This window comes from Bubalus bubalis, chromosome 14, assembly GCF_019923935.1.
Source record: "Bubalus bubalis isolate 160015118507 breed Murrah chromosome 14, NDDB_SH_1, whole genome shotgun sequence".
Taxonomy (NCBI): Eukaryota; Metazoa; Chordata; class Mammalia; order Artiodactyla; family Bovidae; genus Bubalus; species Bubalus bubalis.
The window spans coordinates 8,781,067-8,792,971 of NC_059170.1; the positions used below are offsets into that span (position 1 = coordinate 8,781,067).

Consider the following 11,905-nt stretch of genomic DNA (forward strand, 5'->3'; position numbering starts at 1 on the left):
ACACACACAAAATTAATGGATTTTAATACAGAAAAATAAATAGCCAAAACTCAAAATGGCCCTAATGGGTGGGGAGAATGGAGCTAGATTGCTCAATGAATACGAGGTTTTCTTTTGAGGTGATAAAAAAATGTTTTGAAACTAGATAGATGTGGTGGTTGCACAATGTTATGAATGTATGAAATGCTACTGAATTGTAAATTTTAAAATAATTAATTTTATGTGAATTTTACTTCCATAAAGATAAATAAGAATATAATTTTTAAAGTCAACTAAAAAAAAACCCAAATGCTTGAATGGGAAAAATTTGCAACACAAAGGGGAGACAAATAATTCATATACAAAGAGTACCTACGAATCAATAGGGGCATGGAGCAACAGACAACATCTTATATCAATGCTGCTGCTGCTGTTGCTGCAAAGTTGCTTCAGTCATGCCCGACTCTGTGCGACCCCGCAGACGGCAGCCCACCAGGCTCCTCTGTCCACGGGATTCTCTAGGCAAGAATACTGGAGTGGGTTGCCATTTCCTTCTCCTATATCAATGCTAAGAATGTAAATAGAATGGGAACTTTTGAGAATGTAATTTGGAAATAATTTAAATGCACATAACTTTTGACTCAGCAATTTTACTGCTGAGATTTTTTTCTTACAAGTATACTTACACATGTATTCATTGTCTTTATGCATGTATACATTGTATTTTGCAACTCAAGCAAATATAAGTCAAAGGTGTTTATTGCCAAACTGTTTATAATAGCAAACAAGGAACAGAAGCACCCATTAATAGGGAACTGATTATATATGATATTTTGATAAAGTGGAATCCTACCCAGTCATTAAAAAAGAATGAGATATGCTTAGATGTGCTTATGGAAAACTATCCAAGACAAGAATTATTGTGTGTGTTGGGGTGGGGGAGCAATGTCTACAATGAGTATTATATATACAGTGTGTGTAGAGCCTTTTTTTCTTAATTTTTTTATTTCTGCACCACGCAGCATGCAAGATGTTAGTTCCCTGACCAAGCATCAAACCCATGCCCCCTGCAGTGGAAGTTTGGAGTCTGAACCACTGGACCAACAGGGAAGTTCCTGTGCAGATTCTTAAAACATTTCTGGATAGTACAAAAGGACCCGACGACAGCAGTTACCTCTAGGAAGTCACACTGAGATGGGTTGACATGGAGAGAGAGTTCTACCTAAACTTCGTATCTTTTTGTAATTCTCAAATTTTTTTTAACAATAAACATAGGTTAATTATTGTATATATTACTTTTTTAAGGTTAATTTTTAAATTATGAAATCATTGAGGCATCGGCAGATTATAGAAAATAATGAAACAAACTCAGGTGCCCACCACCTAGATTAAGTAATTTAACATGATGGATGCAATTTGAAGACCTCTGTGTACCTTTCTCGGAGAAGGCAATGGCACCCCACTCCAGTACTCTTGCCTGGAAAATCCCATGGATGGAGGAGCCTGGTGGGCTGCAGTCCATGGGGTCGCTAAGAGTCAGATACGACTGAGCGACTTCACTTTCACTTTTCACTTTCATGCATTGGAGAAGGAAATGGAAACCCACTCCAGTGTTCTTGCCTGGAGAATCCCAGGGACGGGGGAGCCTGGTGGGCTGACTTCTGTGGGGTCGCACAGAGTCGGACACGACTGAAGCGACTTAGCAGCAGCAGCAGCAGTGTACCTTTCTATGATCCACTCCCCTCCTCCCTCCCTTAGAGATAACACCATTCTACATGTGATGATATCAGACACACGTTTTTATTCCATTAAAAAACTTTTATAACTTCCATATCTACCAATAAGCAACATCTTATTTTGCATGTTTTCCTTTATATAAAAATAGTGTTAATTTATTTAGTATGGCTCTTAGACCCAGCAAGTCCAGTCTTGGTCCCCAAGCTTTAGAGGTGGGGTCTCCTTCTGACCCTTCTCTGTCTGTGCTTCTTTCCATGGGGTAAGGAGTTCAAGGGAATATGCGCACCTGGGGCCTGTGAGCCTCTTTGAGGTCGCACTCAGGGTACTGGGGACCCCAGAACTTTCAGCCCCACAGCAATGAGCCTGCCTCCAGCGCCTGTGCGGGACTCTTTCCAAGGTCCAGCCTCCTGAGGGTGGGCCATCTACCTAGGCGGGTACCCCCAGGCCAGCGTGACCAAGAACCGGCTGTTGGTGAGGGATGGGGTAGGAAGTAAATGGAGCTGAACCGGAGCCAGCGTGCCCACACACGAAAGAGGAGGAGAGGTGGGATGCAAATGGGGGTTAGTATTCTTGCCTTGGACTCTCCCATTTCCCTCATGAAACTCTGTGCCTTTGGCAACTTGCTTTGCCATTCAACATTACGTTTTTGAGTGTTATCTGTGTTAATATCTATAGCTCCAGTTTATTGATTTTCACTCTGACACAGTATTTCTTTGAAGTTTTAAAAGTTTCAGACCCCTGGCTCTTAACGGAGAAGGTTCTGACGGAGGAGAGCTGCTTCACGGGCTAAAACATCTTTCAGAAGATCTGGGCGTCGCCGCTTGGCAGTCCGGTTTGGGGACCAAGGGGAGGCAAGCCACTCTTGGCATGTCCCTGGCTTTGCACAGGCTAACACTGTCATTGTTGTTGCCTTTTCTCGTGGTCCCCAAGGTCGGCCTGGACCGGCTGCTGCACAAGCCACCAGTCCAAGGGCCTGGTTTTGGTCTGGGAGCCGTGAGGGAGGCAGCGGGCGCCCCCTGCTGGAAATAAACGAAAACTGAAACAATCTGTTCCCCATCCCTCCACGCCCCTCGCCCCTTCCCCCAGCCTTTCCCCTCAACCTCTAGCGCTCATTTAAGGCCAACGCCGCTGGGATACAAATAACAGCCATCTCTTTGCTTTCCAAAAACGTTCACACATAAAACAGACATTCTAATAGTTCCCTTTCGTGGAGCCTTTATTAGCGATAAAGCAGTGCCTTTGAGAATCTGAGGGGCTCAAATCCTAGTTTATCCTCTGATCTCTGTGTGACCTCTGTCAAGTCATTGGACCTCTGAAAATCTCTGAGATTCCTCATGAATAAAATGGGACAGGAATGTCACCTACCTCGTAGGATTGCTTTGAGGATTAAAGTGGTGCCTGACATGCAGCAAGGACTCCTTACTATTAGATGCCAGACCCAAGGCTGATGGTTTCTCACGGAGACACAGAGCTTGCTTGTATCAGCAGCTGTTCTGTGTTCTTTCCGTTGATTATATCCCTTAATCATCACAACTCCATGCAGTGAGTGCACTTATATTCACCTCCACTTTACAGAGGAGGAAACTGAGGCATGGAGAAATCAAGCGACTTGCCTGAAGGCTCACAGCTTGCCGTTGGTGGAGTGTTATTTGAACGCAGGCAGCTGTTGTCTACAGCACAGTACCTTACTGGTACATCCTCATGGCAACCGGGGGCGGGGCGGGCTTCCCAGGTGGTGCTAGTGGTAAAGAACCCACCTGCGATGCAGGAGACATAAGAGGTGCAGGTTCTATCCCTGGGTTGGGAATATTCCCCTGGAGGAAGACTTGGCAACCCCACTCCAGTATTCTTTCCTGGAGAATCCCATGGACAAAGGAGCCCGAAGGGTTACAGTCCAATGGGGTTGCAAAGAGTCGGACACGACTGAAGCGACTTAGCACGCACGCATGGCAATCTGCAGAGGCATGTACTATGCCCAGTATACAGCTGGGGACACTGAGGCTCAGGGAGCGAAGCGACTTGCCGCACATCATACAACTGGCCTGGACTTCCCCAGTTCTGTCTCTTTGCATTGTCTTGTGTAGTTCCGTGGCACCCCAGCAGGTGTGGTGACCCTCTGTGACAAAGGAAGATGCTGAACTAAGACAGCTAAGTGCCTTGCTCAAGGTCACAGAGTCAGTTAGTAGGGAGCTTTTTCTGTTGGAGGGTGGGACCCAGGGATATTCTATTCAGGGGCCCAGCACCTCTGTGGCTTCCTGCTGCAGCCCCTGGACAGCTCTTGTCTTTATAATCACAGTTCTTCTTCCCGGGCGCCCAAGTTTAGCACCACTTGCTTCCAGGCCAGCCTCGGCACAGCTGTCAAAGTTGTGCTCTTAAGCTGTCACTCAGCCTGAGCCTGGCCTCAGTGTTGGCTCCTGGGGGTTTCTGTAGGGCTGGGAGGTCAGATTCCATCCCCTTGCCCTCTGGGAAGCAGCTGGTACCGTAGAAGGAACAGGAGTTTGGAGCCAGATAGTCCAGGGTTCTAATCCCGCTGTGCCCCTTCCTTTCTGCATGACCTTGGGTGAGTTTCATCACCTCCCTACATTCCTATTTCATCACCTCTAAAATGGGGTAATGATCAGTGCTTTGCAGACTCCTGGGAGGATGAAATGCCATAATGTGTGTACAGCATGTGGTACACAGTAGGTGCTCAAGAAATATTAGATTCCTTTGCTCCAGACCTTTGTCCCCGCCTTCTCTTCCAAGATGTCTCTGAGCCAGGGTTGGGCTGGTGTAGAAGCCGCATCCTCTGTGTTTCCTGGGGTGCTGGCTCACAGAATAACATCACCGCATGTAACTCAGCCACTGCTCAGTGGTCCATCAGAGACGGATTGAGCACCTACGCGGTGCGCTAGTGGTGAGGAGCCCGCCTGCCAACGCAGGGGTCATAAGAGACTTGGGTTTGGGGTTCGATCCCTGGGTCAGGAAGATCCCCTGGAGAATACTGGCAGCCCACTCCAGTATTCTTGCCTGGAGAATCCCATGGACAGAGGAGTCTCCAGTCACAAAGAGTTGGACATAACTGAAGCAACTCAACACACACATGTGCCAGGAACTGTTCTTTAAAAAAAAAAAACTTTATTGGTTTATTTGGTTGTATTAGGTCTTAGTTGAGGAACATGGGATCTTCATTGCCTCATGCAAGGATCTTTTGTTGTGGTGCAAGGGCTTGCCCCACAGCAGGTGGGATCTTAGTTCCCTGGCCAGAGATTGAACCTGTGTACCCTGCATTACAAGACAGAGTCTTTTTTTTTTTTTTAAGACAGAGTCTTAACCACTGGACCGCCAGGGAAGGTTCCCAGAAACTGTTCTTGGGAACGGGCAGCAGTGGTTCACAGACAAGAGCCCTGTTTGAAGTGCATCACTGAGAACTCACCTAGTCTGCGTTCAGCCCCTGGGGCTATGGGCCAACCCCGATGCTACCATGCCCACTTCCCGAGCACCTGTACTCTTTCCCATTCACGGCTTCATGTAATCCTCAAAGACTCCACCTGAAGTATGAATATCATCTCTAACTTAAACATGAGGGAACAGAGATGTGGAAAGTTAAGTAACATAAAGCGGAGCAGGGGATATATACTGCCATATGTGAAATAGATACGCGGTGGGAATTGGCTGTATGATACAGGGAGCCCAACCCAGCGCTCTGTGACAACCTAGAGGGTTGCGATGGGCTGGGAAGTGGGAGGGGGGTTCAAGAGGGAGAGGACATATGTATACCTATGGTGATTCATCTTGATGTATGGCAGAAACCAACACAATATTGTAAAGCAATTATCCCCCAATTAAAAATAAATTAAAAAAAAAAAAGAGGAGAAGGGCGCTGACTGTAGACAGTCTGATCCCAGAGCCTGAGCTTCACTGGGCTGCCATAGAGTCTATCTTTTACTCCTTCCTCCAAGTTTCTAATGTTGTTCCCATTTTACAGATGAGGAAACTGAGACTCAGAGGGAATGAATGCTGTCCAAGTTCACAGAACATATAAATGTAGGTTCTAGGATATTTGGAGCCTAGGTTTGGCCTGACTCCAGATCCCACTTCACACCTACAGAGAGCTGACTCATTTGATAACCATTTTCTTCCCAAAAGAGAAAGAGATCAGACTCAGGTCGGCCTTGAGAGGCTCAATCTACTGAGGAGGCCAGTGGGTAACTGACCACCTCGAACTGCAGTATGTTATGACAGTGACACTTGGAGTGTGCTAGGGGAACTGACACTAGGGTGATAGTAACTACAGAGGAGTCCTGGAAGGCTTCCTGGAGGCAGTGATACTTAAGCTGGAAGTGGAAAGATGAAAAACGGAGGAGAATCATTTGGAGTTGTTGGGAGGGACAGAGGTTGTCTGACAACACATACATCATGGCCTTGTCCTAGGTATGGGACTATGGAGTCCAATTTTTCTGTTTATTTCAAATTTATTCTCTGCCCTTCTCCTGTTCCACTTCATATGGCAAACCATGTTTCCTGGGCTCCCTTGCTAATTAGCTTCTGGCTCCGTTCAGCCAATGGGAAACTTTGGTGAGAGATCAGAGAATAAAGTGAAAGTTAAAGTGAAATCGAGTCCGACTCTTTGCGACCCCATGGACCGTAACCTACCAGGCTCTTCTGTCCATGGGATTTTCCAGGCAAGAGTACTGGAGTGGGTTGCCATTTCCTTCTCCAAGGGATGTTCCCGACCCAGCAATCGAACCCGGGTCTCTCACTGCAGGCAGACATTTACCGTCTGAGCCACAAGATGAGGGAAAAGCTAGAGTTTCTAATCCCATCTCTCTCAGCCTCGAGGGAAGGGAGGGGATGACTTCAGCAGCCAGAGTCTCTCCTCCACGTTTGCAGAACCTGCTAGAAAGGCCTGTGGTCCCAGCTCTTCTCTGGGTGGCCCTCAGTTCCTGGTCTAGGTGGTGCCAGCTCCTGCCTATAATGCTGGCCCTCGGGGAGGGCATGGCCTTCCTGTGTTGCTCATCTCAGGTTTTCAATTTCCCTTAGTCACTCCTTCAGCCCTTCTAACAATTTTGTTTCTAATCCTCCAAATTAGAGTCCCTCTTTTTAAAAATATTTATTTTTAAAAATGTATTTGACTGCACCAGGTCTCTTTTTAAAAATTGTATTATTTCTGGCTGTGCTGGTTCTTTGTTGCTGTGCAGGCTTTTCTCTAGATGCAGCAAGCAAAGGCTCCTCTCTAGTTGCAGTGCTCGGGCTTCTCATTGTGGTGGCTTCTCTTGCTGCAGAACACGGGCTCTAGGGCACGGAGGCTCCAGTAGTTGTGCTATGTGGGCTCAGTAGATTCGGCTCCCGGGTTCTAGAGCAGAGGCTCAATAGCGGCTCACGGGTTTAGTTGCTCTCAAGTATGTAGGTGGAGAAGACAATGGCACCCCGCTCCAGTACTCTTGCCTGGCAAATCCCATGGACAGAGGAGCCTGGTAGGCTGCAGTCCATGAGGTCGCTAGGAGTCGGACATGACTGTGTGACTTCACTTTTCACTTTTATGCATTGGAGAAGGAAATGGCACCCCACTCCGGTGTTCTTGCCTGGAGAATTCCGGGGACGGGGGAGCCTGGTGGGCTGCTGTCTCTGAGGTCGCACAGAGTTGGACACGACTGAAGCAACTTAGCAGCAGCAGCAAGTATGTAGGACCTTCCCAGATCAGAGATCGAATCCATGTCTCCTGCATTGGCAGGTGGATTCTTGACCACTGAGCCACCAGGGAAGGCCTGCACCGGGTCTTAACTGGGTTCTTTTTGGTTGTCGTATGTGAACTCTTAGTTGCGGCATGTGGGATCTAGTTTAGTTGCCCAATCATGGATTGAACCTAGGCTTTCTGCATTGGGAGCATGGAGTCCCAGCCACTGGATCACCAAGTAGTCCCCGATTCCCTCTTTAGAATTGTCTGGCTCCCGTCTTGTTTTCCTAGCCAGACTTCTGATATTCTGTCTCCTTGTCCATAAAATGGAGGTTCATTCCATCATTTCACAAATAAGTATCTAGTAGATTCCTTGTAACTACAAAACTGTGCTAAGTGTTGGGAAGCTCACAGGAAACAAGGCAGATTAAAAGACATGAAAATCCAGGCACTGCCTACCCCTCATGTCTCTGTACTAATCAGATGAGCTGTGCGCATAAATGTCACCTGCTGCCTGGGTCTCAGGAATTGCCAGCATCAGGTAAATACTATTTGGACTAGAGCCCGTTTTCTAAGTGTTCTGGGCCTGGGGCCTTTTCCCACTTCCTCCTCCCCCTCCACCAATCCTGACAGAGAAAGACTTAGGACAAATAAAATGAATTCTTAATCTACACCATGGGGAGTCAATTTAAGGGACTTATTATCCCGAGTGGTGGTATGGTTTTAAGCTATAAATAGATCTTTCAAGAACAGGTTTCACTAAACCCATAGAGAGAGAAGACAGAGAGAGAAGGCAGAGGTGCCCCAGAGCACTCCCCTGCTGACCGCCTGCCCCTACGTGTGCTGCCCTCCTGGGGCACCCGGCACAGTGGCAGGAACCCTGGACTGGGCTGGGAGTCAGGATACCAGGCTTTGAGCCCCAGCTCTACTGACCATCAAGTGCATGACCTTGAGCAGTCGTTTGACTGCTCCCAAGCCTCAGTGTCCTCCTCTGCAACCTGGCAAAGCTGAGAGTGCCAAGGATCTCTGGTTGTGATGATTACAGGTTTAAAATGCGTATGAAGCACTTGGTATTTGGTAAGTGCTCAGTAAACATTTGCTAATATGATTGTTATTTGCTGCAGGAGGTCTGGCCTAGAATCCCAGCTCTCTCCATTAGACCAGGAAACTTACCGTGTGATTGATCCTGAGCAAGGTATTTGCTCTCTAGGCATCAGTTTTTTCCTCTGTAAAACAGGAAAACAGTAACTACACTGCCTGGCTCAAGAAAAGAGAGTTCAAGGATCGTCTAAGAACCAGGTAGGGAATTCCCTGGTGGTCCACTGGTTAGGACTGCATGCTTCCACTGCAGGATGCCTGGGTTAGATCCCAAAAGCTGTGCGGTGCTGTCAAAAAAAAATTACAGAGGTTAGAGCCAGATGGCCTGATTCTCAATCCCAGTTCCACCCTTACTTCTATTCCTTTATTGTCCTGTGCCTGTTTTCTCATATCTAAAATGGAAATAATGATGGCAACTACTTCATAGAGTAGTTGTGACGATTAAATAAATATAGGTAAAGTGCTTAATACAATCACTGGCACTGAGTTTCTCAAGCCGTACTTTTATCAGTTCAGTTCAGTCGCTCAGTTGTGTCCGACTCTTTCACACTCCATGAACTGCAGCATGCCAGGCCTCCCTGTCCTTCACCATCTCCTGGAGCTTGCTCAAACTCATGCTCATCGAGTCAGTGATGCCATCCAACCATCTCGCGTCCTCTGTCGTCCCCTTCTCCTCCTGCCTTCAATCGTTCCCAGCATCAGGGCTTTTCCAATGAGTCAGTTCTCATCAGGTGACCAAAGTATTGGAGTTTCAGCTTCAGCATCCAGTCCTTCCAATGAATATTCAGGGTTGATTTCCTTTAGGATTGACTGGTTTGATCTCCTTGTAGTCCAAGGGACTCTCAAGAGTCTTCTCCAACATCACAGTTCAAAAGCATCAGTTTTTCGGTGCTCACCATTCTTTATGGTCCAACTCTCACATCCATACATGACTACTGGAAAAACCATCACTTTGCCTATACAGACCTTTGGCAAAGTAATGTCTCTGCTTTTTAATACGCTGTCTAGGTTTGTCGTAGCTTTGTCATACCTCATATGGTACCTAAATTGCTTGGGGCTTTGGAATCAGAGAGACCTGCACCCATATGCCAGTTCTATCCTCTAGGCTGTATGACCTTGGACAAGTCACTTTCCCTCTCTGAGCTTCAGCTTCCTCTCTACCATGGAAGACTAGAACAACCCCAGCTTCTTTAAGGTACTGTGATGCAGCAAAGCACACACGCATTGCCTGGCTTGAGTCAGATGCACAAGGAGAGTGCTTTCCCTCTTCTTTTCCTCTTGGCTCCTCTCCTCAGCGTTTTTCTCAATGGTCTACTTGAATGTCCTGACCCAGAGCCCCATCACTGCTTCTAGAAATCGTCCCATCAAAGCTGAGGCCGTAACTACACACTGCATGTTCTGGTGAGAAGAGCTCTCGATTGGTAGTCAGAAAACCAGATTGGCTTGTCTTTGCAATGAAGAATTCTGACATGTTGTTTCAGGGAGTCTGTTAGGAAAATTAAAATGAAGGAAGTCTTGTTCAGGCTTCAGAAGTTAGACAGCAGGCCTCTGACCTGCTTCTGACCTGCCTGGACCCTGCTCGGATTCCATGCCTGCCTGCAAGCACAGCAGGTCAGGCAGGACTTTAGACAAGAAAAGGAGTGGGTCTGTCAATTGAGCCCCTGGAGGTCTGGCCAATCACCCTGGGGTCTAACAAAACCCTATGACTCACAAGGTGAAACAAACAGTATTGTAAAAAAGGTTAAAATAAAACCAGAGTTGCATTTTTCTACGCAAATAGAGGATGCTATCAGTTTGCAGCCTGGGATTATAAGGGGGAACCTCGGAAACTTCAGTTTGAAGTCTCTCCAGGGGTGGACGCACCACCCAAGACCTTTTTCCAACTGGGACTCCAGATTGCTATTAATGAGGGACTTGCCAGCACCAAGTCTGGATGTTGGTCGGCCCAATTTGGTGATGAACGTGCTGTTGCTCTATTGTTTCTGTTTCTTTTCATGACTGGATACTGAAATTAAGTCAAATAGTCTTTTATAAAATATTGATATTACTTATTGTGTGTGACAAGTAGTTTCTTTTGTTAATGAATACTTTGAACCTAAAACAATAGTAAAACTTTTGGCAAAACAGAGTCATACTCCGGGCCATGAGCTTTTCCCTCTCTGGTCTTGAGCTCCATGACAAAGCTATTACTTTCTGTATCATGACATTCTGCAATCTTGTGATCTGGTGGCAAAAGCCAAGGTTAGGATGAAGACTTAGTCCAGCTGGGGATGAGAATGGACAGCGTCCTCTTGAGTCCTCCAACATCCTTGAGGGAGGTGACTCGTTCGGAGGCAAGATACATCCTACTCACATGGGATGGGGTGGGGGTGGGGGGTTGGAGGCAGCTCTGCAGGGCTGAGGAATCAGGTTGGAAAACTGCCTAGTGGGTACAAAACCAACCTGCTCTCGTGCCCGTGTTTACCCAGCTCTCCAGAGCTGCTCTGGGAGCCGGGTCTTGCTGAATGGGGATGAGGGGGAATGAGGGGGCACAGCCAATCCAGAGACCTCATGCTCTATTCCTGCTCCTAGGAAAGAACCAGGGAAACGCCCTCATACTCGGGTAAAACAGATCGTAACAGCTCAAAGCACCCTGTCTTTTTAAACTTTTTGCACGAGTTTTTTTTAGATTTCCTCCCCCTCCCCACCCCCCTAGCAAATTTGTATTTTTCAACTGACGAAAGCAACTTATGCAACACAGAGACTTTGGGGGCAAACCCCAGCGCCAGGCTTCTGTGCAAAATGCTAAAAAGGCTTAAACTGAGGGTACTGCCAAAAGTGGTATTTCGGGCATCAGAAGGGCGATCACACCTTTCTGAAAGGTGGCAGACCTTTAAGTACATCTACACCACGTACACTGAACAGAGGAAAATATGGAGAATGTCTTCACTTCCAGCTCCATTATATAATAAATATGTGTACCAAGCTCAGCAAGGGCTGGGCGCTGATTCTTCCCCGTTTCCCCAACTCCAGCAACCGGGACTTGCATCCCAAGTCCCTCTACTTGACGTGAGGTTGGACCAGCCACCTCCAATCTCAGGGCCTCAGTTTCCCTATCTGTAAAACAAGGATTATATGCTTCCCTCTTCCCAGGACACGTCAAACCTAATCGGGAAGGATCTGATTAGGTTCGATGAAAAGCGTAAAGTAACCGCTTAAAAGGCAGGCGAAAAGACCGATAACATTTCTTTCTTTCTCACCAACCAAACACTCCGTTTCACGTCTTTCTGAGCTGTTCCGGGAACGGCGTGGACAGGCCACCGGGAGCCACACCTCCGGAAGTGGGGCCAGACTCAGCCGCGCCCCGGCCTGCGGCCCAGGGATGGTCCACAGTGACGTCACATAACCACTCCTCTGTGTTCCTCCGCCCTGAGATAAAGTAGCCCCTAACCATAG

At 47.3% G+C, this 11,905-nt stretch overlaps 2 long non-coding RNA genes across 3 annotated transcripts; both read right to left on the minus strand.

Annotated features, from left to right (window-relative positions):
* Positions 1–1,760: 1,760 nt before the first annotated feature.
* Positions 1,761–9,098, minus strand: LOC102413215. 2 transcript variants are annotated; one of them, XR_003102999.3, is made up of 2 exons: positions 8,546–9,098; positions 1,761–2,732 (listed from the first exon to the last, which is right to left on the minus strand). It is a non-coding gene; the product is annotated as an uncharacterized LOC102413215 (long non-coding RNA). The 2 variants fall into 2 exon arrangements; XR_003102998.3 differs by having other exon boundaries at positions 1,761–2,735.
* Positions 9,099–9,569: 471 nt separating this feature from the next.
* On the minus strand, positions 9,570–11,889 carry LOC112578689. Its single transcript, XR_003103000.3, has 2 exons — positions 11,710–11,889; positions 9,570–9,956 (listed from the first exon to the last, which is right to left on the minus strand). It is a non-coding gene; the product is annotated as an uncharacterized LOC112578689 (long non-coding RNA).
* Positions 11,890–11,905: the final 16 nt, after the last annotated feature.